General features: G+C 38.1%; 1 non-coding gene across 1 annotated transcript; it reads right to left on the bottom strand.

Moving 5' to 3' along the window:
• Window positions 1-2,651: 2,651 nt before the first annotated feature.
• LOC111727967 lies at window positions 2,652-2,838 on the bottom strand. The gene has a single exon (XR_002775389.1). It is a non-coding gene; the product is annotated as a U2 spliceosomal RNA (small nuclear RNA).
• Between the last annotated feature and the right edge of the window lie 2,756 nt (window positions 2,839-5,594).

Genomic DNA, 5,594 nt, shown 5'->3' with positions numbered 1-5,594 from the left:
TGACTTTGTTGCTGCAGATGAGAAATTCTGGCCAGAGAAATTCTGCTTTCTATGAGTGAACACTGGTAAAAAATGCTCGTGAGTTCCTAACCCTTCTCCCTGTCCAGACATGGGCACTTATAGTATACATGTATTTAAGTATGTGATTCATTCCTCTGTTAAAGGTGCTCCAGGAGACTACACAAGGAGATGGGAGATGCTGGCCTCTGCATTAAGAAATAGAAAGTAGAGTTCATTTGAAGGAAGGAAGGTCATCTGGGGCTCAGTGTTTTGGCTTAGGCTTGGTTAATATTGTTGTCCCCCCTCCCCCAGTAGAAATTTTTTGAGACAGTACAAGTTAACCTTAATAGTTGCTTCTCGTTTTGCTTATTTTTTACATGTCATTGGTGATTCTTTCCAAATACACTCCTGCAGTTAACATCTGGGTATCCATTGCCTCATTTAATACACAGATTGTATGGATTTGTCTCTATACATCATAATGGATAGATACTGTTACAAAGCTTACCAGATACATGTTTTTTGTAGCTGTAAGTTAGGTACTTATAACATCAGCACAATGCTGAATTAATGTTGTTTTTGTTGTTGTTGTTGTTGTTATTGTTTTGTTCTTAACACTTTATCTACCTGGAGCTGTTTTTTTTTTCACCTAGCTGGAGTTCAGTGGTTGGGTGCAGACACTTGACATGCAGGACATGTTATGATTTAGTGTAAAATGTTGATATAGTTTCATACTGCTTTCACTTCTCATTTTTTTCAGAAAATATTATTTAACACAGATTTCTGAAATTTGATGACTTTATTTCAAAAAGGTCAACATGTATTTACATTTAATCCATACAACGTACCTTCAAGGTAATTATCTTAGTCTTATAGATGAGTTTTGGGGCCTTACATAATCTTGTGAAACATGACAGACTTGGAGTTTCTGATTCCTAACCTGCTGGTTCCTGTAGCACCATAGCCCATGTGGGACTACAAATGCATATACAACTTTTTTCTTTTTCTTCTTTTTTTATTTTACTTTTGGCATCTTAGCTGCTCTAAAAATGGTATGTTTGGTGAGTTTACAGGTACCTTTCAGAAAGCAACTTTCACCAGGCTAAAAAAATAAATACAGATTATAATTACATTGTAGTCTTTTAATGTATGTTTCACCAAATTCTGTTTTTCTTAACTTTATAGTTTTCTTTAATCCCAGCCCTTCCTTTGGACCCTAAATGTTTTCTCCTTTTTAAAGGTGGATTTCATCGACTGGGTGGACAACATGTGGCCAAGGCACTTAAAGGAGAGTCAGACTGAATCAACAAATGCCATCTTGGAGATGCAGTACCCTAAAGTGCAGAAGTAAGCAGCACACCCCACCTTTCGTCAGTGTGCTGTGGGAGACCAAAGGGGTAGCAAGGAATGGTCATGTGCTAAATGAGCAAAAAGATTATATTTAAAGATTGTTTAAGGGGAAAACTTTACAATTCAGAAAGGAAGAATGTGTGTGAACGTAGCATATAATCACATGATTAAAGAGAAAAACTATATCTTTCTGATAATGTGATGACCTGAAATTGCATTCTTCCACTTATTAGAAGTTGATTAGGAGCCGATTAGGTAGAAAGTTGAGGGAGCACATGAGGGGAAAGTGTAGCATTTTGGTGGGGCAGATCTTCTTTTTCTATCAGTACACTAATGCTGCTGTTTTTTGGGGGGGTCAGGTACTGTCTTATGAGTGTTCGAGGCTGCTATACTGACTTCCACGTGGACTTTGGTGGTACCTCTGTTTGGTATCACATTCATCAAGGGGGAAAGGTATGGTCATAGTTGTAATAGAGGTTAGAATATGAAGTGGTTATATGATTTTGAATATACCCTGGAAATGAATCTGTTAGGAAATTGTCCCCATTCTTATCTGGGAAGAAATATATATTAAGTTGACCTTTTTGGCTAGTGTTCTGCAGGAATTAGTATTCATTTACTCTATCATTACACTAATATTGGCAGAGTACTAGTACATCTCAACAGTTCTGTTTCTAGATTCCCAAAACAGATTTTTCCAAATGAAGCCAAGAAAGTGATTTTAGGAGGGCAAGACAATTTCTGTATTAGAAATGTATTAATAGTAACATAGTGGAAAAGAACACAAAATTTAGATAGATTCACAATGAAATCAGCAATTTAAGATCCAAACCTATTGCAAGGGTACATGTCAGATATATTAAGAGTAGAGTATAAACGTCTAAACACAACAATTAAATGAGGTGAAGGGTGTATGTTAACCAGTTTGATGTAAACATTCCAAATTGTACATAAAATCAGCACATTGAACCCCATAAATGCAGTAATGTATAAGTTAATGATCTAATAAAAAAAAATAAAATTAACAGAATAATCCTTAAGCACCTAGAGTGTAAATATGATGCTTATCTTGTTAAAAACCAGTTAAAATAACCCTAACATGAAAAATAGAGTGGATTGAAGTAATGGTTTTAAGATTTCTTACTCCTTTCCAGAGGTTAGCATTACTTGATTATGTCTTCAGTGAATATAGATCCAAACCAACTTCTCTTGTATAGAGGCATGGGTCTGAATTGTGACCAAAGGAAGCCTTAGGTCTTTTTTGAGGATGTAAATAAGTTTTGAAGATTATTCGTATTCAAAAAAAGTACATTCCACCTTGTCAGAATGTTCCTGAATACTACATAAGAATGGAAATCTAGAAGTAATCTCACAAGTGTATAGGATTACTCTCTGTTGTTACCCTTTTAATTTTACTAGAAGTGAATGCATTTATTAAACTGGTCAGAACAGATACTGTGCTTGATCTTAGCCAAAAGGCTGAGATTTATGGAAGTGAGTGCATTTGTGAGTGAAAGGTAGAACTAGAATGAAAACAGATACTATATAAAATGTGAGGTCTTGCTCTAAAATAACTATACCTCCAAAATCCAAAAGTCGCGTTGTTTCCTTTAGATATATTGAAGTCCAGTTGGTCTTAATTACTATCTTGGGAAATATCTCTTGAAGATACTATACCCAACCGACCATGCTATTTAGGACTCTAGAGGTCAGCCAGCCAGGGGCTTCTAAAGGACCGTCTAAGTATGCCAAATGCCCCTCTTTCTGAGTCCTGGATGGGTTCTAGTCTGCAGTCAGACCCCAGGGAAGTTGTATTGTTTGATCAAGTAGAGAACAAGAGATATCTCCTTTCTTAGAACTTCTAGCATTTCCCAAGTAGTCAAATTCTATAAGCTGGGAGAATTGCTTGCTTTTCTTCTACCTGGTGGTCTTCACTTTGTACCTATTTATCAGTTGAGGGAAGACGACTGGGTCATGTCAATGGCTGTTAACAGACTGAAGTTTTTTAACTCACAGGTCTTCTGGCTCATCCCCCCTACAGCCCACAACCTGGAGCTGTACGAGAATTGGCTGCTGTCAGGGAAACAGGGAGACATCTTTCTGGGTGACCGAGTGTCAGATTGCCAGCGCATTGAGCTCAAGCAGGGCTATACCTTCGTCATTCCCTCGGGTAAGCAAAATGGGGGAAAACTGGGTTGTTTACACTCGCCATTTCTTTTCTTAAAAAGAAAATAATGGCTTACCACTGAGAATGGTTATGATGCTGAGTTGGATGGAAAATAGTGGTATCTTCCTGTCAATGTGAAGTAGATACTGAGAATTTTTTATTTTTAGAGGCATTTTCCAATAAAGGTGTGTTTGACTTGCCTGCCAGCAAAGCTTTTCTGATCTACACATTTGTGCCCCATATTAGCTTTAGTAATTCAGAATCTTTATGACTAGGACCTGTTCAGGTGATACACAACCTGCAGAGGGGAAGAGCTACGTGCTCTTCTAGGGAATGGCTGTGAAGGCTAGAGTACTGAATAAGAAATATTTTTAGTCAAGTCATAGTTCAAAAATAAGTGGTTATAAAGAGCATTGGCCAGGCACAATGGCTCAGGCCTATCATCCTGGCATTTTGGGAAGCTACAGTGGAAGCTACAAAGGAAGCCTTAGGTCTAGGAGTTCAAAACCAGCCTGAGCAAACATAGTGAGACTCCAGCTGTACCAAAAAAAAAAAAAATAATAATAATAGATAAAGGCTGGACATGGTGACATGTGCTGGTAGTCCTACCTACTCGAAGGCTAAAATGGGAGGATTGCTTAAGTTTAGTAGTTTAAGGTTGCTGTGAGCTGTGGTGACACCACTGCATTCTAAACAGGAGAACAGACCCTGTCTGGGGGAAAAAAAAAAAAAACAACCAGATTTTGGAGCCATAGAACGGTATTAGAATTCTCACTGTGCATGGTGAGATACCACTTTGGTCAAATATTTAAATTGGTATCTTAATTTGTTGTAAGGAGTAAATGAGGATACATCACTGTAAACTATCTTATTATACAGAGCCTGGTTCATGGTGCTCCAGTAAATGGTAGCATTTATTAAAAGTTTATTATGTGAGCACAGTAGCTCACACCTATAATCCTAGCACTCTGGAAGGCTGACGTGGGAGGATTGCTTGAGCTCAGGAGTTTGAAACCTGAGCAAGAGTTAGACCCTGTCTCTACTAAAAATAGAAAAACTAGCTAGGTGTTGTGATGGGTGCCTGTAGTCTCAGCTCCTTGGGAGGTTGAGGCAAAAGGATTGCTTGAGCCCAAGAGTTTCAGATTGGCATGAGCTACAATGACACCAGGGCACTCTACACAGAGTGACAGGGTGAGACTCTTTTGTCTCCAAGAAAAACATTTATTGTGTGCTGAACACTTCACATGTATCTCTCATTAATGATCACCAACAACCTTATGAAGTATAATTTATCTTGGTTTTATAAAGGAAATTGAGGCTTTGAGAGATTAAGTAATTTGACCAACCAGTAAGCAGCAGAGTCAAACCGGTCTTACACTGAGAGAGCCTTATTATATTGTGTGCTTTCAGCCACTGCCCTCCATTCTCTTTCTTTTAGGCTGGATTCATGCTGTGTATACTCCTACAGACACATTAGTGTTTGGAGGCAATTTTTTACATAGCTTCAACATCCCCATGCAGTTAAAAATATACAACATTGAAGATCGGACACGGGTAAGTAATTTTATGTAACAATGGAATGTGAAGAGGTTTATTCCAGGTAAGACATGTTAGAAGAGATTCATTGATATTTTGCTAAAATGTCAGTTTTTCTTTAGGTTAAAATACAGTGTTAATATTTTGGGAAGGGCAGTACCTATGGCTCAGTGGGTGGGGTCCCGGCCCCATATACTGAGGGTGGCCAGCCCTGGCCAAACTGCAACAAAAAATAGCCGGGTGTTGTGGCAGGCACTTGTAGTCCCAGCTCGGGAGGCTGAGGCAAGAAAATCAGTCACCTAGCCTAGGAGTTGGAGGTTGCTGTGAGCTGTGAAACCACAGCACTCTACCGAGGGCAACAAAGTGGAATTCTGTCTCTAAAAAAAAAAAAAATATATATATATATATATATACACACACACACACACACACACACACATATATATATGGAACCCAGAGAAAAATAAAAAATTTTATTTTTATTAAAAGGATCTGTGTGCTTGGTTTTAGGGACTCTAATTCTTTAAGGTTCTTGGCATCT

This window comes from Otolemur garnettii, unplaced genomic scaffold, assembly GCF_000181295.1.
Source record: "Otolemur garnettii isolate 467f Iridium unplaced genomic scaffold, OtoGar3 scaffold00134, whole genome shotgun sequence".
NCBI lineage: Eukaryota > Metazoa > Chordata > Mammalia > Primates > Galagidae > Otolemur > Otolemur garnettii.
This window is presented reverse-complemented; position numbering and strand designations above follow the sequence as displayed.